At 42.1% G+C, this 22,592-nt stretch overlaps 1 long non-coding RNA gene across 1 annotated transcript; it reads right to left on the reverse strand.

The window, feature by feature from the left end:
• Positions 1–21,339: 21,339 nt before the first annotated feature.
• LOC122457642 lies at positions 21,340–22,330 on the reverse strand. The gene is made up of 2 exons (XR_006277290.1): positions 22,107–22,330; positions 21,340–21,877 (listed from the first exon to the last, which is right to left on the reverse strand). It is a non-coding gene; the product is annotated as an uncharacterized LOC122457642 (long non-coding RNA).
• Positions 22,331–22,592: the final 262 nt, after the last annotated feature.

Below are 22,592 nucleotides of genomic sequence, written 5' to 3' on the forward strand. Positions count from 1 at the left end.
AATGATCTGTGAATGTACAGCATTTCTTGCTATAAAATGATTTGTCAACAAATACCTGATGTTATCAAATAATTTCAAGGGACTCATTTAAAAGCAAAGGAACTTAGTTAAATTCTCAGCCAGTATATTTGCCTTTCAACATTCCCATTATAAATAAGTTTTCTAATGGAAAGCCTGCAAAGTCCTCATAACAATAGAAGTACAAGCAAGTGTGGCTGCAATAAAACAGCACAGAACAACTTTACTGTTACTATGTGTGGGCAGTTTGTCATTACAAATATAGCAGCATTTTAAATAATGGGATGCCTGCTCCCTGAACACACTGCAGTTAGAATGAGTGCACAACAAATGTGTTCATTAAGATGACTATACTCGCAAGAAGGATGTAAAAAGAGCAGTCAGACAGATGACTTTAATGAAGCTTGTTTGCTTTGTTTCCTCTTCCTTTCCCTCTTTCCCCTATTTCTGAAGAGAAGTCATTCCTTATTTATAGGCATCTAGTTTATATGCTAAGGCATGCTCTTTGCTACATAACTTTCTCATGGGAATTTGTGTTCTTCTTTTAAAGTTCATATTGTTTATTCATTGAATTAGATTATATAAACAGCATGCTAGTTGCTGCATATATCCAGTGCTTTGTTTTATTTTATGCTGGGTTTTTTTTTCCAGACATGCGAATGATGTTTTCTGCTAGTTGCATAATATAATTTTATTATCATGAGAATGAAAAACATGTCACAGGCTTTTAAGATCTGTTTAGAGGATCTGATTAATCTGACAGGGACACAGATGAACTATCCTTTCTCTTTTTCTCTTCCTCTGCCATATTTCCTCACTCATTAATGGCTTTTATTATGGATATTTACCAAGATCTACCTGAGCTGAAGTGGAATATGGAGGAAGAAGTATCTCCCTCTAGAGTTAATAGTAATGTTATTGCATGAATGGTTCTTTGGGTTAAAAGAAATACTGATGCAGCCAATAAAATTTCCCCTAGTTGTTGAACTCAGAGGGTCTGATTCTCCTCTCACTTACTAATGGTGCAAATCAGGAGTAGCTACAATGAACTCAAGAGAGTCAAACAGAAGTAAAATCAGTGTAAGCATGAGAAGAATCAGGCCTTATGTTTATATAGTGCCTAGATTCTAGCTAAAAAGAAGCCCAGAAAAACCTGTAAAGGAACCATCTTGTTTTGGTAGCAGCTCCATGGAACCTGTTCTTTCACTTAATAAACAAGCAAGTCTCAGGCTGATGAAAGAATCAAACAGTATCATAGAGTCTCTATGGGTATAAATAAATGAATCAAACAGTATCATAGAATCTCTATGGCTAGAAATTCCATGACTGAATAATAAGTCTACAGTATAGCAGTACGAATATGCTACTAGCCTCCTAACCAGGATGGTGATGGTGATTGTGAAATACTCAGGGATATTAGAGAGGCTACAGAAACAGACAACTCAATAATAACGGGGGATTTAAACAATCATTGAGATTGGGAACATGTCACCTCAGGAAGGGATGCAGAGTATGATTTTTTTCTTTTTTTTAAAAAGAGAAAATAGTGTTTTTTTCCAAAATAAAGATTTTTTTTTGAGGAAAGATATTGTTTCATTGAAATTTGCCAGTTTTAAAGTGAAACAAACAAACAAAAAAAAACCCCCTGATCTATGAAAGGACAGACAGAGTGGAGACTCAAGAGTTTTGGTGGGCCTGTTCCTCACCACTGAAGCAAATCTGCAAGGCTTGTTGTGCCTGGAGTGGGGAAGCTTAAAAGGCAAAACTTGCCACAGGATGGGGTGGTGAACAGGAAGAGAGCTGCCCTGCTCTTCCCTTCCTTGCCTTGCCTGAGACGGTCTTGCTGAAAGGGAGATAGCAACAAGCCTACATGCTCCCAAAGCTGCAAAACCCAGCCTCAGAGAAACATGTCCCATGAGGAGGGGTTGGAGGTAGACCCCACTTAGACTAAGCCGAAAAGGCTGACCCAGGAAGACTGCCTGAGTTCCAGGTCACTCTTGCTTCTCTTTATTTTCCCATGGACTCCCCTCTCCTACGAGGGAAGAAAGAGTGGAGAAGAAATTTCTTTTATTTGTTTGCTCCAAGAACCCCCTGAGGTGTCTGATGGCGGGGCGGGGTGGGGAAGAGAAACACAGCATAAGGACCTGAAGTGGGGTCTGCCCCCCACATCACCAAATACATATTTTATTTTGGTTGAAGTTTTTTGTGGGAAATTTTGTGGGAAAAAAAACTAAAAGTTTTTCGAGAATTCCTCTGAAAAACAATTGGCATTTTGAAACCAGCTCTAATAAACCTGTGGGCTATTTTGCCAACTCTAACTGAACTATCTAGGCTTTTGAAATTCCCCTGCCCTGGCCTCAATATTATTTTTAAAGTCCTTTTCTAGTCTAAAACTGCAGCCAAAACAACAGCTATGCAGCCACTGATTGCAATGTTTTCCCTTTTAGTGTTTCATTCATTATCCAGTAAAAGTGTTTGACTTTCCCACTTATCCTTTACATTAATTGAATGTTACTAATTGTACCAGGTACCACTGCCATTACCCCTGTTAACTAATATGTTAGTCTGTGAGTTGTCCCATTGAAATAAATGGGAGATAGGGCCTGATATGCCACCCTATGTAATCTCAGTTCTGAAGATAACTGTAATGTGACCTTTTGTCCATATAGAATTGTACTAATATCAATCTACCATTTCACATTGTCATTGAACAACCTAGAGATGATAATAAAAAGTAACAAGCTTTTCTACTAACATAAATCTAATCTCCATATTCCACTGCCATTTCTATAAGTCTTCTAGTCATATTTCTTTAAAAATGTATGTGTATGTATTACAAGTGAGATTGGCAGCACCACCCATTATAAAGATTGTCTGTCTAATGTTCCTATTATAAGATGCTGTTTTCAGGTGCTTATAACTTTGAAAAAAATGGGCTGAAATTTTCCATGCCATCTGACTGCTTCAGACTGAATAATTTTTTTGTGGAAAAAAATTCATCTTTTTCTGAGAATGAGGATAGGGTAAAATACTTTCTTCTGCATGCGTTAAACATTTCTGGCAACCTCGTCTTTGAAGTGCCCTCATGCTTTGGAGCAGGGACTTGAAATTTGTCAAGGAGGCACCTTCATGAAAATCTGCCCAAATTTGGCCAAGTTATAAGCCTTTGGAAAATCACAGTTTGCATATGCTCAGTAGAAATGTTTTATTTAAGGAGCTAAAATCTCTGGAGATTCCATTTTCACTGAGCATGCTTGAGCCCCTCACAGCTCCTACAATTAACCAGACTTCTCATTCAGCATCCCCACAAAGTGACTTAGCCGGCTCTGTTAAGGGCTTTCCCTTTGCCTTTCCCTGGTTCTTGCATGCAGACAGAAAGCAGAAGACCAGAAGTCCAAAGTACAGGCAATGCAATGTTTATTGGGGTTAATCAAATAAGCATATCTATAGCTCCACACACCGATAGAGCCTTTTTCCCTGTGTTCCTCTTTCCCTTCATTAGCAGGCATAATTATACCTGCAGTGTACACCCTTGATCCTACCGCTTACAATATATGGTCATGTTCCATTTTGGAGGGTCGTGAGTCTGGGGGCTTTGGTACCACCTCGTTTGTATCCAGTGGGAAGGGTAAGGAGTGAGGTTATGTCCTGGCCAAGATCAGGCTTTTCTTTGGCTTTTAGTGTTTCTTATACCTTCCCTACTCATCCTCCTCACCCCTCCTGACTGGTTGCTTGATCTTATCTCAGGAGAGGAGTTGTGGCAAGAGTGTCCTTCAAGTATAGGCTTGTATATTAAACTCCCACCATACCCAGCAGCACTTTGGTTCTATTCCTTATTTTTTATCATTATAGTAACAAACCTATCTGGTTGGGCAGAAGCAATACACAGTGTCTTTGTTCACACATATTAGTAAGGATATAAAGTATCAATAGTCAAACGGGCAAACAAAACCCAAATTTTATCTCAGGCAAAGATACAGACCTGAATTCTTCATCAGCATCACTAACAGGCTCCATCTTCTCGCACCTCCTGCATGTGTGGCCAAACACAAGACTGAGCATGCAGTCCAGCCAAGGACTATGGGGGTTGAGAAGGACTTTCCTGTAATTACTGTTCCCAGCTGCCCTGGAGCACAAGGGGGTCAGGCATTGGCACTGAGAGCAAGTGGCTCTGTCTCTTCTGTGCTCTCACTGACCCACCTGCTGTCAATCATGCAGTGAGGAAGAGAAAGCTGTCTAATTCAAATATATAGGGGAGGGAAAGGAGTAGATTGGGACAGGAAGTTTTGTGAGACTGGGACTGGTTAGTTGTTGAGGCTGGGACTGGCTGGATAAGGAAACTGAGACTATAAGCTAGTGAGGAAAATGGGGGAAGGAGTGCTGGTGTTGTGAGAGAACTGGCTTTGATATAATTCACAGCCCTTTTGTTCACTTAGCTACCTCCCCCTCCCACAAACTGGCTTGATGTCACCACAGAGTCAGGAGAAAAATCTAGCCTTGCTTAGGCAGACAAAGCAGCTGCGGTTTTACTGACTGAGATAGATAAAGTGAAAGGACAGATTCATGAGAAAGGGGGTGGGAATGTGGAAAACTGACCTTGATTCTGGTGTTTGTAATTTTTATTTATTTATTTATTTATTTTTTCTGAAGCTGCTTTGCTGATAAGGAGACTAATGAGTTTTTATTGGCTGTTGCTAGGGAAATTGTTAACCTATTAGGAGTTATGTGCTTTGTTTGGAGAAACTCTATAAAGAATATTTTTAGAAAGTGTGCTTAGGAGCAGTCTGAGGAAGCTTTTATTTGGGCAAGGAACTGGCACCTAAACTCCCCATTAGCTGGAAGGAGGAGGAGGAGCCCTGGCAGCATGGCTGGTGATAGTTGACTTTGGGTAAATATAAATATTTAGGATGCTCTGAACTTGCTGCTACAGCATATATGTGTGTGAGTGCTTGAGACCTAATAAAAATAGTTTTACGTAAAAAGCACTCTTGCTTGTACCAATCATTTCTCAGAGAGAGGAGCTGTGTTCCCAATCATTTATTCCTGACACCACCTGGAGAGAAACAGTTAAGTTACTACTGCTTTGGGTTATGAAAACCCTGGGTAATACTGGGAGCTAGTTTGCTGGGGAAACAGTAGGATTGGACAAGGAACTTGGGGAGGGAGGAGACTGGGGCTAGGTGGACAAGGAGACTGGGACCAGGAACCAGTATGTGTGGGGGACAGAAGCAGGGGATGGACAAGAGAAACACATCCGATATGAGCTAGAATTCAGGGAGAGAACTGGGACTATCTGGCAAAGAAACTGGGACAAAAAGACAGGGACAGGTGTGGGAGACCAGGATTGAATGAAGAGTGGGAGTCTGATAACATAAGACAGGCAGGGAGAGAGAGAAATTGAACAAGGGAGCTGGGAGGGGGAACAGATACTGGCTGGACCAGGAGATTGGGGATGGGGTGATAAGCCTGAAGAGTAGCCACTAGGACTGGATAGTCAAATAGAATTGGACTTGGAAAAAGGCACACAGAAGAGACAGGGCCAGTTTGGCTGGGATGGGGCAGAAGGAGTCAAGCTTGAAGGGGATGGTCAGAACAGTCCTTCCCCAGTAGAGCCCTTGCAATAGAACCCAAGATTACCAAGTCTCATCATTCCTCTGCTATCAGCAAATATCTATGAAACCCATTGGTTAAGTGTGTGTGTTTGCTGATATACATCTACTGTTGATATCATTTACTCAGCTCAAATGGCAGACATCTGTGAGGCCTGCTGAGGATCCATGTGAGTGTCAATGTGATGCCTCATAATGGAATTTGCTTTGTTTAGTTTGCTTATTTAAATCCTATGAAATTAAACATTACAGTGATGAGCTTCACAGAAAAGCCCATGAAGGAATTAATAATTCTGTCTCAAAGCTGGGTTTGAATACTATGCAGTACATAAGGCCTAGGATACATATTTAACAATGAAGATAAAACAAAATATTTTAATAGCTCATAAATTGAGCACCATGCACTGAATGGGACAGGGGCTCCATGGAAGAAAAGTGATCATGGAATTGATGACTGTATACGCATAAGAGGGTTAAATTAAGTTTGCACAAGCATCTTAATTTTGGCATTTCCTAACTTTTAAGTGCTTGACATTTCAACCCCAATAATGTTCTTTTAATGTGTGTGTGTATGTTTGTGTGTGTGTATGTCCATGCATATATATACATACTTACTATTGTTGCGGATGTGTCATATACACAGATGGCAATAGTTAGGGAAGGCTCCTTACATCCACAGTATTGCAGACTGAGAGTATTCAGAATCATGAGATTGGCTTAAAAATAGTACATTTAAGTTCTTTTTATTTGCCTTTTTTCTTTTGAGACTTTAGGGGTTAAGTTTGCAAACTTTTATCTGAAACCATGAGGAGTAGAAGCTACTTTTTTAAAAAATGTGATTCTCATGTAATCAAGAGAGTCCAAGATCTTGGTAAAAAGAAAAGGATTACTTGTGGCACCTAAGAGACTAACAAATTTATCTGAGCATAAACTTTCATGAGCTACAGCTTACTTCATCGGATGCATGCAGTGGAAAATACAGTGGGGAGATTTATATACACAGAGAACATGAAACAATGGGTGTTACCATACACACTACCAAGAGTGATCAGGTAAGGTGAAAAAGAAAAGGAGTACTTGTGGCACCTTAGAGACTAACAAATTTATCTGAGCATAAGCTTTCGTGATCTACAGCTCACTTCATCGGAATGCATCCTATGAAGTGAGCTGTAGCTCACGAAAGCTTATGCTCAAATAAATTTGTTAGTCTCTAAGGTGCCACAAACACTCCTTTTCTTTTTTGCAAATACAGACTAACACGGCTGCTACTCTGAAACCAGGTAAGGTGAGCTATTATCAGCAGGAGTGTTTTCCTTAAAACTCCAAATACTTCAAGACTTACAATCATGTTGCAAAGATTGATAACATTGCACCTACCCCATTGGGCCTCCTCATAAACGCTGGGCAGGAAATGACCCAATGTAAATTCTCCTTATCACACTGTATTGTCTATGCTATTTCTTCTCGACCTATTCAACCGGGCAGCCTGCCCCTTTAAGGGCCAGAAAGCCTTGGGTCAGTCAGTCCTGTTCAGTTTGCCCCACCTTGTTACACATGCACTACACATACACAGATGTTGCACTTAAGAGGAAGGCAGCCCATCAGAAGAGAGAGCTGTGAGGACAGCATAAGGCAGGCAGAGACTCCGGGTAGGAAGGCCTGAAAGTGACTGCTCATGGAAGATCAGGAACTAACCCAAAAGAGCCCAGGAGGGGCTTAAGGGAAGAATAAAAACTGAGCCCAGAGGTGAGGAAGAAGAATGCTTGAATTGGAAGAGAGTGGACAGAACCCTTGTGAAGTAGGGGTTGGGCCCAGTTTAGGACTGTGGCAAAGAGTTTGTGGTTTGTTTGTTTTGGACTTGCATACCCTGGAAGGTGCAGACTATTGTTTGGAGGGCAAGCCAGTGCAGCAAATCCATCTCTATGCTGGAACAGGCTGAAGATTGTTGTGAGGAAATTGTGGCAGAGCTCTGCAATGTTGGGTGTCGCTGCAAGGGGTGCTGGGAGAGGTTCAATCTTTTAACACAGATAAAAAGCTTCTCTCACTAATGCCTAACAAAACATACCATGAATCTTCACTGTGGCATTAAAAGGGTGTTCTGTTCCAAAAAATACTACAAAGTGGCTTTTTCTGTACTTGCCAGTATCATGTTCACACAGGAACCAGTATATGGCAGTCTCCTGTTTGATTAAACACCAATCTACAGGAAAACAATCTTCAGCATTGGGGCAACATTAGGACAAATGTTGTTTTTTTACAAATTTGGGGAAATCTAATTTTCATATGCAGTTATATTCAGACTCACCATTTATAGATTAATGTAGTGCCTACACAGTACCTCTCTCTTATTTCTAGGGATTGTATCCACCATCTTTGTGGTGTCACCTGATAGTCCTTTGTTAACTTCCTTTTATGTATTAGTTTAGATGCCTGCGTCTTTGTATCACTGAACTGCTGGTACAAAAAACTACTTGGTGTGAGAGAGCTGAATTGATGAACACTTAGCTGAAGGATTTCCCCTTGCATCCTGTACTTTAATCATATTTAAACATTTCTTTTATATGAACACTTCAAAAAGGAGGAATCTAATTCCCACTTAGTTCATGCAATGGATGAATGTCATAGGTAACACCATCCTAACCTCTAGTAGAAGGGAAGATTGAGACAGGGCAATAATTGGTAGTGCTCTGATGTGATGGTCACGAGGACCATATAAGTACCTGAATGGTGATCTTATCAGTTTCAAGAGGAAACTTCTTGAGAAAGTACAGCATACTTGAGGGATAGCTGGAATCTTCAAGAAGAAGTACTAACATTCTCAACCAACAATGTACTGTGTTGTCTCTCCTCATGCTTTTTTAATTATACGCTCTTCAGAGCAGGGACTCTGTTTGACACAATTTTTCTTTTGTAAAACTCAATGGACATTTCTGGAAATATAAAAAGATGATAAGGAATTCATTTCCTATTGTTATAGTCTGTATTTATTAATACTATTAAAAACCTTAATTTCCAGTCTTTTATAGCTTCCAGGTAACAATGTTAGGTACTTGGGAACTAGAATATGTGTCTTTCGGTGTCAAGGTGGGATGATGGTTATTGTTCAGATTTGTCATTTGATATCAGTCTCTTTCTTATTATTCATGCAGTCATTTCTATTGAAAGTTCAAGATGATGTTTGCTGGAGATGTAACTGTGCTATAGAGGTAATGCACATGTGACTTTTGATCTTTTAAGACAGTATTCCTATCCTAACCTAAGAACATTCTGTAAAGAGGGGAACATTTTCTTCCCATCATGTAAATCAAATCAAGTATTCTTTTTTGTAAAAAACTGCGTTTTGGTCAGAAAACGTCTGAGACTCAGGGCTGATGTTTAACATGTACTTTGTGGTTTTCAGGAGTTTTTACTGGAGCAGAGGGAAGCGGGAGAAGAAAAGAAAGAAAATAAATTGTAAAACTTAGTTTCAGGATGCAGATTCCATGGAGCAAAACACAGATTTATAATTTTTGTTTTCAGAAGCAAAACCAGAACACAAAACAGTAGTGGAGTCTCATGCAAATAAGCCAGAGAATGGTGAAGTTGAAAACAGTTTCAAACAACAATACTAACATTTATCTCAAAAGGCATTCTTGTTTCAGACAGGAAAGGAAACCTCTTAGTATTGCTATCTAAATACCAATGAGCTGACAACTTTTAGATTTGAAGACTGTGTGCTTTGTGCAGGTCACTATGACCAAAATAATCTGAGGCAATAATTGGCCTTCCCTCTATAGACTAAGAGTTTCTCTGAGTCATAAACAATGAGCCTAAAACATCCTCATGCAGCCTTCAGAGAGGGCTACGGGAAGTATTTGTATGTGGCAGAATATAATGTGAAACCGCTAGGTTCCACTTTTCTCATAATTTAAAATTATAAGAGGAATTAATGTGCATTGAGGGAAGAAAAAAATCTTTCTAAGTGGGCTAGTTTTCTAAACAGTCACTTTCTGTCTAAACAGACTCAGGCAGAATTTCACCTCAATAACTTGTCTACAACTGAGATTAGCAAGTCCCTCCAGCTTCATTGATCCTTCAATAGTAATGTGCTGTGAGAATATAATGTATAATGTATTTATCTCTTTCTCTACACCATAAAAAGTGTGTAGCAGAAAATTGGAGGATGGGAGTCATATGGATGTTACTATGGAGTGTTGCATGTAATTCTAGGTTCCAGACACTTCTGCTTCTCCCCCTGCCCCTTTTATTTTAATGAATGTTGTTAATCTATGGAAAATGCCAAAAAGGAGATCAGAAAATACAAGGAGGAAAAAACACCCTATTATAAGATTTAGAGCTAGAATTAGCAAATCTACATGGTCTTCACATACCACAGACCTGAAATCAGTGGAGGAGGTTGATGCTTTTTTAACTCATCCTTGGGAGCAAAATCAAGTTTTACTACATAGATAAGTGTGACACATGGACAGAAAGGGTTAAGCAACTTGCAGGATAAATTACCCAAATTCAACCTTTAAAGACATATTAGAGAAGTATATTCATGGTAATTAGGGCTATTCCTTAGAAATAGTTAACATAGCCATGTTAAATGGCCTAAAGCTTTGAAAAGCAAACCTGTATTGTTAGAGAATTAGAGGTAATACTAATTGTATGTGTTTACTTATATCTTGTTAGATGTTAACCATGTAAACAGACTGTTTCTATTACTATAGCTATTGATTCAGAAATCAAAAGAGAATATTAACATTTAGATGAAACATGGTGTGATTGTGATAATGTCATTGTGTATTTTTCACTTTGATGTTTATTGTAAACTGTGTATGAACTGCTTAATGCTTAATGGATAATTACCTTATGTTAATTCATGTAGTTAATTACCAGTGATGTTTAGGAAATAGAAGGTTACTTCAAAAACTTGATTGTTCACCCCAGGACTGCATGGTCAAGATGTTGCTAGAAAACTATATAAAAAACCTCTTGGGACCTGATCCTTTTAATCTTAAATCTGCTTATGCTTTATGAGGGGAAACATTGAGCCTCAAGATTGAGGTCTCCAGTTTCACTTGGATCACCCTGATATTGGACATTGGACTGAACTTATGAATGAATTGTAAAAGAACTCTTTGCAGTGCTAAAGCTCACCCTCTCGACTATGAAACTGACCTGTGAACCCTATTTATATCTGTATGTATAATGATCTTTTAACCAATACTCTCTCTCTCTCTCTCTTTACGTTTAAAATAAATTTTAGTTTAGTTAATAAGAATTGGCTGTAAGCGTGTATTTAGGTAAGATCTGAAATATTCATTTATTTGGTGGATAATGTGTCTTAATCCTTTGGGACTGGTAGAATTTTTCATATGAAGAACAAGGTTTTCAGTAATCCCCATCATATTTAACTTGGCTGTCTGGGAGGAAGCCCAAGGCTGGGTTGCTTTAAGGGAACTGTGTTTTTTGGCTTCTGGGCAATCTGTAAGGTATTATGGAAGCTGTTTTGTTGCTGGCTTGGTGGATCTAAGTATTAGGATAACCACAAGTTTGTGGGATTGTCTGCCCCATTCTTTTCAGTTTTCCCTAATTGAGCAATCTCAGTGTGGCTCCTCTGGGACCCTGGTCACAGTAAGAAATGCAAAATGGCTGGTCAACTATGCTAGCCCTGTTAGGTGGAATTAAGGAATCAGTATAACTGCATACTAGAGTGATTTTTTTTCTGTTTAAAGAGCTAAGATAGATATCAGAATCTTAAAATTATAATTTATTCAAAATATTAGGTCAAGTGCAAGAGGCTGAAGTCAGGAAAAGTTAAGCTAAGATATGCATACTAGAGCGGGTAGTTAAATGCCTACTGGAAAACCAATAGACACCTCTCAGTGTAAGATGGATATAGTAATATATCATCAGCCTGTGTAATCAGCATTTGTTAGTCTCGAAGGTGCCACAAGTACTGCTTTTCTTTTTGTAATCAGCATAGCTCCATTGACTGCCTGTTTTTTCACCAGCTGAGGATGTGGCCAATAGTTCCAGGATCATTGGAGTGCTGAAAGGATAAGAATTAAGTAATGGTGAACAAATGTAAAACTAACTGGCTTTGATGTTGAGTGGTTTCCTAGAACTGAGAATAAGGGTATGTCTATACTGGCAGTTGCATCGCCACTCAGAGAGCGCTGAAGGGAAACCACTGTTGTGTGTTCAAACTGTCAGCTGCCTGCACAATAGGATGTTCACTTTTGAAGCACTTGCAGCAGTATTCAGAGCGGTGTACTATGGGCAGCTATCCCACAGATCATCTCTTCCTTTTCTGCCATTAAGAGTTGTAGGAAGGTGGAGAGCATTGCAGGGCATCTTGGGTCCTGTCCCAATGCCCCGTGATGCATTGCTTCACATCCCAGCAATCCCAGTGCTTCCGTCTGCATTTGGTGCCATCTTTCAGCAGTTTGTGTACTGTGAGCTCTGCATCTTCGGTCTGCACTGTTGATTGATATGCAGCTCGCTCTCACTAACATGACACGAGTGGCAGTGGAGTTATTCCTTAAACTACAAAGGCAAGAGAAGTTCAGCATTGATCTCGCCACACATAGTAGTTATAACAATGCTGGTTCTAGCGGGACCCAAATGAGAGTGCCAATTCAGGACAAATTGCTTAAAACAGGGCAGTCACAACCCAAGGCTAGGGGGTTTCCACCTCTAAGGCAAACCAACCCAGACAGACAGACAGGACTTTGGTTTTACCCCACTGGCTAACCACAAGTCACACAAGCAATTCCCTTAGACCCAGTATCACCACTAATGCCACTCTTTATGGGGACAGATGGTTATAAAAACCAATACCCCAGAGGAAAAGAAAAAAGGTTATCTTGATCCCAAAGGACCAAGCCCCAGACCCAGGTCAAAATACAAAGCAGATCTTACCCACAAATCACGTTGTTGCCAATCCTTTAGAATCTAAAATCTAAAGGTTTATTCATAAAAAGGAAAAGATATAGATGAGAGCAAGAATTGGTTAAATGGAATCAATTGCATACAGTAATGGCAAAGTTCCTGGTTCAGGCTTGCAGCAGTGACAGAATAACGGAAGGTTCAAATCAAGTCTCTGGAGTACATCCACAGCTGGGACGGGTCTTTCAGTCCTTGGTTCAAAGCTTCAGTGTAGCAAAGTCCCTCCATGGGTATGAAGCAGGATTGAAGACAAGATGGAGGAGCTGCAACAGCTTTTTATATTCTTTTTTCATGTGGTCTTTCTTTCTTTGTTCCAAAGACAAGCTGTCCATCACATGGCATGGAAAAAACCTCAGAGTTCTGTCCATAGGCATGTCTGGGCATACCTTGCTGACTCACTAGGCGTGTCTGCCTTCTCTCAATGGGTCAGTTGTATAGCTGATGGTCCTTAATGGGCCATCAAGCAAGTTAGGCAGAGCTGACACCAGCTTGTCTAGGGTGTCACCCAGAAGCATAGCACAAGTTTGAAATACAGATAATATAGAGCCAATATTCATAACTTCAACTACAAAAATGATACACACCTACAGACAGCATAAACAAAATCAGCAAACCACAACCCTGTCCTAGACACCTCATTTGACCCCCTTTATATAAGATTTGGTGCCACTGCAGGACCTTGGTTGCAGTGATGATCTATACGGCCCCAGATTACATCAATAACGTCACAGTAGCTACAACACGATATTGCTTGTGGTATTCACGGAGGTGCTGACCATAGTGGAACACCACCATTGGGCTCAGAAAACAAGCACTGAGTGGTGGGATCACATCATCATGCACATCTGGGATACTGAACAGTAGCTGCAGAACTTTTGGATGAGGAAAGCCATATTGATGGGCCTGTGTGATGAACTTGTCCCAGCTCTGCAGTGCAAGGACATAAGAATGAGAGCTGACCTGTTGTTGGAGAAGCACGTGGCGATTGCACTGTGGAAGCTGGCTACTCCAGACTGCTACCAATCGGTCGCTGTTGGACTCATATTGTTGGAAATGTGCAGGGCCATTAATCACATCCTGCTCCAAAAGACTGTGACTCTGGGCCATGTGTGTGACATTGTGGATGGCTTTGCACAAATGGACTCCCCTAACTGTGGAGGGGTGACAGATGGAACGCATATTCCAATTCTAGCACCAGACCTCTGATCCATTGAGTACATTAATTGGAAGGGGTATTTCTCTATGGTTCTCCAGGCGCTTATGGATTACCATGGGCATTTCACGGACATTAACGCAGGCTGGTCCGGAAAGGTGCATGACGCACGCATCTTTTGGAACATTGGCCCGTTCAGGAAGGTGCTAGCAGGGACTTTCTTCCTGGACCAGAAGATCTCTGTAGGGGAAGTTGAAATGCCCATTGTGATCCTGGGAGACCCTGCCTACCCCTTAATGCTGTGGCTTATGAAGCCATACATGGGGAACCTTGACAGCAGCAAGGAGCAGTTCAACACAGTCTGAGAAAGTGCAGAATGATTGTTGAGTGTGCTTTTGGCCATTTAAAGTCCCACTGGTGCTGCCTATATGGGAGGCTGGACCTGGTAGATGACAATATTCCTATGCTTATAGCTGCATGCTGTATGCTCCACAATATTTGTGAAGGGAAGGGTGAAAACTTCATTCAGGACTGGACCGCTGAGGCTCCGCACCTGGGGGCTGAATTTGAACATACAGAGACCAAGGCTATTAGAGGGGTGCAGTGCGGGACCATAAGGATCAGGGATGCCTTGAGGCAGCAATTTGAAGCTGAACGACACTAATATTTGTTGCTATGCTCAGGAATGCAGTGCTTGTAGTGCTAGGAGGTGACTGTGATTGTTGCAGACAATGCACTATGAAGGTTTAAGAAAATTGCTTGTTGCTTTGCAGGGCTGTGTTTGTGTGAATGGAATAAAGATCACTTTCAAACCAAACCAATTATTTTATTAAAAATCAACAATCAGAGGAGAGCGACAAACAAAAAAACACATCAGCACTGTGGGGGATGAGGGAAGGGAGGTCCCAGGAGCAGGTGGAGTCCCGGGATGGTTAAAGATTTGTGTATGTCCCCCAGGTATCCTATGCAGCCTTGGCCTTTGGAGAACAGTGCAGTGGATACTGTACTTCAGCAGGGCTAAACTGCAGAGGGACGGGTGTTGAGTGCAGTGGGTGGTAGGAGTCCACAGGGCTGGACTGTAACAGGGCAAGAGTGGAATGCAGTGGGTACAGATTGGAGTCAGGAGGTTGAAAAGAGTGTGCTGGCAGTGTCTGGGGGGTGCATGGGGAAGAGTTTTGCGATAGCGCCTGCAGGGGTGGGCAGGTGCGGAGCTGCTAGGTTAGCAGTGCTAGTAGCACCTGGAGTGTGTCCGCTTGGCACTCCATAATGTTTAAGAGTCTCTCCATGGCTTTGTTCTGGCACATCACATTCTCCTCTCAGTTTCTCTTCTCTCTGACCATTGGAGATGTCATGATGCACTCCTTCAATTCTTGTTTTTCAGCTGTGGAGTGCATCATGACATCACACAGAAAGTCCTCTTTAGTTCTTCGTGGCTGTTTTCTAGTTCGGCGCAGCCATTCAGATGATGATAACAAAGAGGGAAGCTGGGCTTCCAAGATCATATCTGTGAAATCAAAATGCAACATTTTATAGAAGCAGGTTGTTTGCAACACATAAACCACTGATTCAGTGATTTAAAACCCAGCCATTTTTCACATACCTGTCACTAACTGGCTGACCCCAGGCAAACATAGACCAGCATAAAGCAGCCACAAGACCCCCAAAATGATGAGTAATCGCAGTTGCAGGGGAACTCAGTGTTCCAGGACGGTACTATACACTGCACATGTGGCTCTTGAGGAGAGTCAGCACTATAAGGGGAGGCCTTGTAATCATTCCTGTCCCTGCATTTTCCACAGGCTGTGTTCATTATGAAAGATATCTCGCTGCTGAGGGTAAGCAGGGAATCAAGGGATGGTCTTCTCCAAGACTTTAGCTTCTGCCCTGGCCCTCATGCAGCTCGACTATGTGCAGCAATGTCCCGTTCCCCCTTGTGACAGCAGAGTGGCGCGGGAAAGTTACTCTTAATGCGGCAAGAAAAAAAACAGCTCTGCCAAAGAACCTGTGGCAGCTGATTGCCCAGTATCTCCATGAGAGTTTTGTGGAGATCTTTGAGGCAGATTCCGGTGAAATGAGGGAGTCAATCCTATTCCGCTGCTCAGATTAGGCATGTGGTGGTACGTGCATCATACAGACACTAGCCTGCTTTCTGCAACCCTCTTGCCACCAACAACTCACTTCAGAGATTCTCAAAGTCAAAGCCACTTACCAGGGGCCTCCTCTCCTGTTTGCACTTTGTTCCAACAGTTGTGACTGTCTAGCCTCCTCTGGGGTAGAGAAGAGCTCCTGTCTGCATGCATCTCTGACCTCTGAGTCATCCTCTGCCTCTGGGTTCCCCTCCCGCTCCACATCCTCGTCCAAGATTTTCTCCTGCTGGCTCGGTCCATCCTTGACTGGCACACGAGCCACTGAAATATCCACAGTGGCCTTTCAAGTGGAGGTGGGGTCATCACCGAGTATCACATACAGCTCTTTGTAGAATTGGCAGCTTGTGGGCACAGCACTAGAGTGGCTGTTTGCCTCCTGCACCTTCCGCTATTCCTTCACTTTGACCCTGCACTGCAGTGTGTCCTGGTCATGGCCCCTTTCTATCATACATTGTGAAATCTGTTCATAGGTATCATAATTCCTATGGCTGGAGCGCAGCTGGGACTGGTCAGCCTTCTCTCCCCAAATGCTAATGAGGTCCAGCATCTCGGCATTGCTCCAACTGTGGGATCGCCTGGTGCATGCAGCAGGCATGGCCACCTGGAAAGATGTGCTGAGACCACTGCACGTGTCACCAAGGAAACAGGAAGGGGACTTTCAAAATTCAGAATGAATTTAAGGAGTGGGGATGCCAGCTGGTCACCTAAGGGCAGGGCAGTAGAGTTCAAGCAGAGAGGAAGAATAGACATTGTGGGACACCTTCCAGAGGCCAATTGCAGCACTGTAATCGACCACAGTGTCTACACTGGCACCACAGAACTGTAGCCCCTGCGCAGAAAGCTCTACACCTCTCATCGGAGTGTTTTTTTTACAATGCTGCAGCTGCGCAGTTTCTGCGCACTAACTGGCTTGTCAATGTGTACACCTGGGGAGTTACATCACAGAAAGCTGCTTTACTGCACAGAAACTTGCCAATATAGACAAGGCCTTGGTTGGTGAACACCCTGTGGTGACTGTAATTGAATTCCCAAGGTTTTAGCATAAGAAATGGTACATGTGAGAGTCTAGAAAAATGGTTAAGGTGGAAATACCGATTTTTTTGGGAAGCTTTCAAATTTAGGGATAAAGATGCTGACATGGAAGAAACCAAAATTAAAGGGAGGACTTAGGCTTTGCACAAATGGGGAGTAAATGCTATAGATTGGTTTCCAGCTAAACTCTTACTCATGCATGAAGTTTATGGACAGATAGCCTATGGAATATTGCTGATGGGGCAGATTCTGTAATCAGTTACACTAGTGTAATCAGGAGCAACTCCACTGATCCCAGTGAATTGCACTGGTGTGTAAAACTGATGTGAGTTTTACACACCAGTGACAGAATCAGGACTAATTAAATTAGAAATATTTGGATTTTTTGAAAGAGTGAGATGTGGAGCCTTTGCTCAGGAGACAGTAATTCTGCCTCAAGGAAATTATAAGAAGACAGAATTCACATCTGTATACTTCTTTTCGGAAGAGATTTGCTTTTGTGTTCTTACTTTGGGCTTAATATTTTGAGAAAACAATTAGTCTTTAAGACCATAATTGAATACACTGACAATTTGTTAGGTGTCTCTTCTATGGAAGGTTTTGTTTTTCTCAGGGGCTATCTGTCCCTTTTTGCTGGTTGTAATGTGCCTTGAGCAGTCTGAATACAAAAGTGAATCTCTTTATAGAGACATTGGACCAGAGTTTCATCTCACATGCACTTTTTTACACCAATTTAACTCCCTTGATTTCACTGGAGTTATCTCTTGCTTACATTGATGTTAAGTCTTATTCAGGCCTATGGAAATTAAAGAAACAAACAAGACTTCTACTTTCTTATCTCCATCAAGGAATGATACCTAATGAACACTTTAAAAATACATAATTTGATGTGTTGTGCTATTTATGAAACAACAAGAGTGTATTGCATTAATAACACATGAAGCAGGAGGCAAAAAAAAAAGCCACTAAGGATATTGCCTTTTCTATACAATATTTCCAACTACATTAGGGGAACGCTCTTGGGCTAGTGATGGAGTTAAATAATTACCTAGGAGATGGATGAATTTTATTAGCACAAGTATTTATTGGGTAACCTCAATTGGTATGCAGGTTTATCCACTTTATTGAGGTTTATTGTAAAGTGCTTATTTAATTAATCTAAATTTATATTTAGTTATTTAACATGATCAGATTACTATTGTACCCTTTGCTGTAATGAGCCGTTTAAAGGTTTGATAAAAAAAATGCTTTAAACTGCTATTCCAACTGCCTTCTTTTGCTTAAGTTATTTGCAGACTCTCCAAAGATGAGGAGATGCTTATCAAACTATCTCAACTGCCAGGGCACGCCGCTTAACACTAGAGGAGATTTTAGGCGAATTGGTAATCAACTATTCACCAATGTGATTGTCACCAGAGCCTGGGTACCCATGTCCAGTCTTTTCAAGGAGGCTTAATTCTTTAAACAGAGGTAATCAAACAAACAGAAAATTGTCTTAACTCAATCCTTGGCCCAGGCTTCAGGGTCACCCTTCCCAAGGTTCTCTGGAACTCCAACTCCTGGCAGTCTCCCAGCCTCTGTCTCCTCTGCTCCTCTCCTGGAGTAGCCGCCACAAGGCTGCTTCTCTGAGCCCATGGCCCCTTGCTCCAAGCACCCACCACAGGAGCTAACTCCACTCCAGTATGGCTTTGTGTTCCCAGGGCTCAGACTGTCTCAGCTCTTCCCACAAGCTGCCTACTAGCAGCCCATTATGAGCCCAAGTGTAGTAGCATTGCCAACTTTATAACTGCACAAAACTGAACACCCTAGCCCGACCCCCTGCTCACTACATTCCTCCTCCCTCGATGACTCACTCTCCCACACCCTCACTCACTTTCGCTGGGCTGGGGCAGGGGGTTAGGGTGCAGAAGGGGGTGAGGGGTCTCCTAGGATGTGGGCTTTGGGGTGGGGCCAGAAATGAGGGGCTCAGGGTGCAGGAGGGGGTGGCACGTTGAGACAGGGGGTTAGGGTGCAGGGGGGGTGAAGGCTCTGTCTGGGGATGCGGGCCCTGGGGTAGGTCCAGGGATGAGGGTTTTGGGTGCAGGAGGGGGCTCTCAGTTTGTGGGAGCTCAGGGCTGGGGCAGTGGATTGGGGCCTCCGGTGGCTCCTGGTCAGTGGCACAGCAGTGTGGGGGGACTAAAACAGGCTAGTCCCTACCTGTCCTGACTTTGTGCTGAGCCCCGGAAGCTGGCAAGTGGCCAGCAGATCTGGCTCCTATGTGGAGGCACAGCAGGTGGTTCTGCACACTGCTCTTGCCGCAGGCACCGCCTCTATAGCTCCCATTGGCTGTGCTTCCCAGCCAATGGGAATGCGGAGCTGGTGCTCGGGGTGGGGGCAGCGCATGGAGTCCCGTGCCACCCCACTCCCCCACCTAGGAGCCGGACCTGCTGGATGCTTCCGGGGTGCAGCATGGAGCCAGAACAGGTAGGGAATAACCTGCCTTAGCTCTGTAGCATGGTAGATCAGACTTTTAATTGCCCAGTCAGCAGTGTTCCAATCAAAACCGAATACCTGGTCACACTAAGCCAGTGGTGGGCAACCTGCAGCCCATGGGCTGTGAGACACTTTGTTTACATTGATTGTCCGCAGGCATGGCTGCCCGCAGCTCCCAGTGGCCGCAGTTCACCATTCTCGGCCAATGGGCGCTGCGGGAAGCAGCATGGGCTCATTGCAGCTCCCATTGGCCGGGAATGGTGAACCGTGGCCTCTGGGAGCTGTGGGTGGCCATGCTTGACGATGGTCAATGTAAACAAAGTGTCTCGCGGCCTGCCAGTGGATTACCCTGATGGGGCGCTTGCAGCCCGTGGGCTGCAGGTTGCCCACCATTGCTCTAAGGTGTAGCCCAGCTAAGGGTACTGAATGACCAGGTTTTCCCGGACATTTCCTCTTTTTTGATTCTCCTCCCTCTGTCTGGGCAGATCTTTCAAATAATAGGAAATGTCCAGGCTTTTTTCAGAGCAGAAGTAGCAGCTCAGAAAGAGCTGTCTCCATGCCCTGATTGGTCTGTCCGCTGCAGCCACAGCTGCCAGATCCTACCCAGTCAGGGCCTGGCTCCCAGCCCTGGGGAGGGGCAGAGGCATGGAAGCACTGAGTGACGGGCTGGCGCTGCATCCCAGACCTGTGCCAGCTGTTCTGCCACCATGACACGGAGTGACACTGCCTCTCATCTCGAGAGTGAGGCCCCCCGTAGCCCCTCCCATGCCCTCCAAAGACCTCCTCCCAGTACACACACCCCTCCAACACCCCCAAAAACACCTAGTACTTCCCAGTACACACACCTCCCCCTGCACCCCCGCAAATATTTCCTCACAGTACCCACATACCCCTCCAGCATCTCACCCCTCTTTAATGAACTAGATTGGGTTGATCTGCTCAGGTCCAGGGGAGCTGGGATTAGACTATTCACAGGGACCTGTTACCCTGTGATAGTGATCTTCAATAATTTGTTTATGCTGCTTTTTTTAAAATAGAGATTTAACAGGGGAACTATCTCTTTGGAACCACTGTCTGAGTCAATTTATGTTTGTTTGTTTTTTTGTTATTATTGTGGATATTAGCTCATGAACAGAGTAATGATCTCCAGAGTATTAAGGGCTTGATTCTCCTCTCCTACTGGTGTAAATCAGAAATAATTCTATTGAATTCAATGGAGTTACGCTGAGATAAAACCGGTGTGAGTGATGTGAATAAGGCCAATAGCTCCTCTCTTCTTTAGTAAACTTGACCCCTAGATGAAGAAATAATCAATCCTGGTATAAGTTTTGTGAAGAATTTGAGGAAAGCAGTATAATCCTCCTTTCTCGGATGTGAAGTGCTACCAGATGTCAAGTAGAGCATTTAATAGCCTTCCTACTAAATTTGGAGGCAGGACACAAGGGAATTTCTGTCTAATTCTATTGAGTTAATCACTGAGAACACAATTGGTTTCCTCCTACCTTAGTGTTTGTGGGAAATGTTTGCTTGGTTTCTTGCAAAACATTTGCTCCATAAGCTGATATGAGGGGATTTAACTATAATACTTTTACCTTTTTGTGGTGGGATGCAGAGAAAATAAAATCTGCATTTCAGAAAGTAACAAAAACCGAAATTAACCTCCCCCAAATGTGTGGTCTAGGAAGTGAACATTTATGTGCCCAGAACACACTTTCTTTTTTTGTAATAGCTCTCTAGCCACTGGATTTAAACATCCACAGCAGAAAGTAAGGGCTAAATCCAGTTGCCCATACTCATGCTCAGTAGCACCTTACTCCGCAAATAGACGTGTTTAAATTTATAACAAAGTACTCATCAGCATGAGTAAGGGTGTGAAAACCTAACCCAGAGGAAGACTGAGCAGAAAATACTGTTTTGTTTTGTCCCTCGCCCATCTTTTACTGTAACAAGTCTAGAGATTGTCAATTTAAAAAAAAAAACAGAAAAAAACCTAAAAAAAACTTCTGTAAAATTTGGTTTCTTTTATCAATCAGCTCTAAACATGCCTCGGTTTATATTCCATGTGAGGGGAAAATATGTAGCTCTGGAAAGGAAAGGAATACATAGGATACTCAACTTCTTCTCCATTTCCACCCTGCCTCCCAGCTATAATGGCCAGTGTTCCAGTTTTCCACTTAAAATACACCCAAGTCATTAATGTGAATATTTAGAGCTAGCCAAAACAGGTTAGTGAGTTGCTTCTGAACAGAATAAAACACTGAAGTGTATGTTTCTTTTATATAATTCACTTCTACCATTAACATAGCACACATTATGAATGTGTTTAGTATAATTTACAAACATTCCATCATGGCATATTTTGAATAATGAGAATTAATAGGAAAAAAATTGCACCATAGTAATAGAAATTAATGAATGATTCATAAGAAATATACCCAAAATGAAAAAAAACTATAGGAGGAATGTTCTTTCTGAATTTTGTGTGGGAGTTAAAGGGAAGAAATATATTACTAGATGACAGGTTTCAGAGTAGCAGCCGTGTTAGTCTGTATTCGCAAAAAGAAAAGGAGTACTTGTGGCACCTTAGAGACTAACAAATTTATTAGAGCATAAGCTTTCGTGAGCTACAGCTCACTTCATCCGAATGCATCCGATGAAGTGAGCTGTAGCTCACGAAAGCTTATGCTCTAATAAATTTGTTAGTCTCTAAGGTGCCACAAGTACTCCTTTTCTTATTACTAGATGAATGTTCCTTCAGAACTTATTAACATAAAATTAAGTGTTTCATTCATGAATGCATGTGCAGGGACTGTAAAAATCTAACCTAACCTCATTGATTTCTGGAGTGGAGGTAGCAAAGCCTTTCTGCAAGACATATTTATAACATAAATGATTCATATGTCCATTCTCCAGGTGAACTATGGAAAGGTACTACACTTGAGCTCCTTTATTGAAACCTTAGGGAATTTTGTCTTCCCTTATGAATGTTACTTAGTCTGATTTATTCTTTATTCTTATATTGTTTGCTCAAGACTTTTTAAAACTAGGTTTTGTCTTGATGCATAAAAGTTAGTAAATTTTAAACAACATTTTTGAAATACAAAATTTTCATGTCTAAATTCAGTGTTTTTTGTCTAAAACACATATATTGCCAAGCATATCCATGCATTCCAACCATGGGTTATTAATTATGAAATAATACAAGTATTTATAATTGGCGGTGGT

This window comes from Dermochelys coriacea, chromosome 1 (genome assembly GCF_009764565.3).
Source record: "Dermochelys coriacea isolate rDerCor1 chromosome 1, rDerCor1.pri.v4, whole genome shotgun sequence".
NCBI classification, from domain to species: domain Eukaryota; kingdom Metazoa; phylum Chordata; order Testudines; family Dermochelyidae; genus Dermochelys; species Dermochelys coriacea.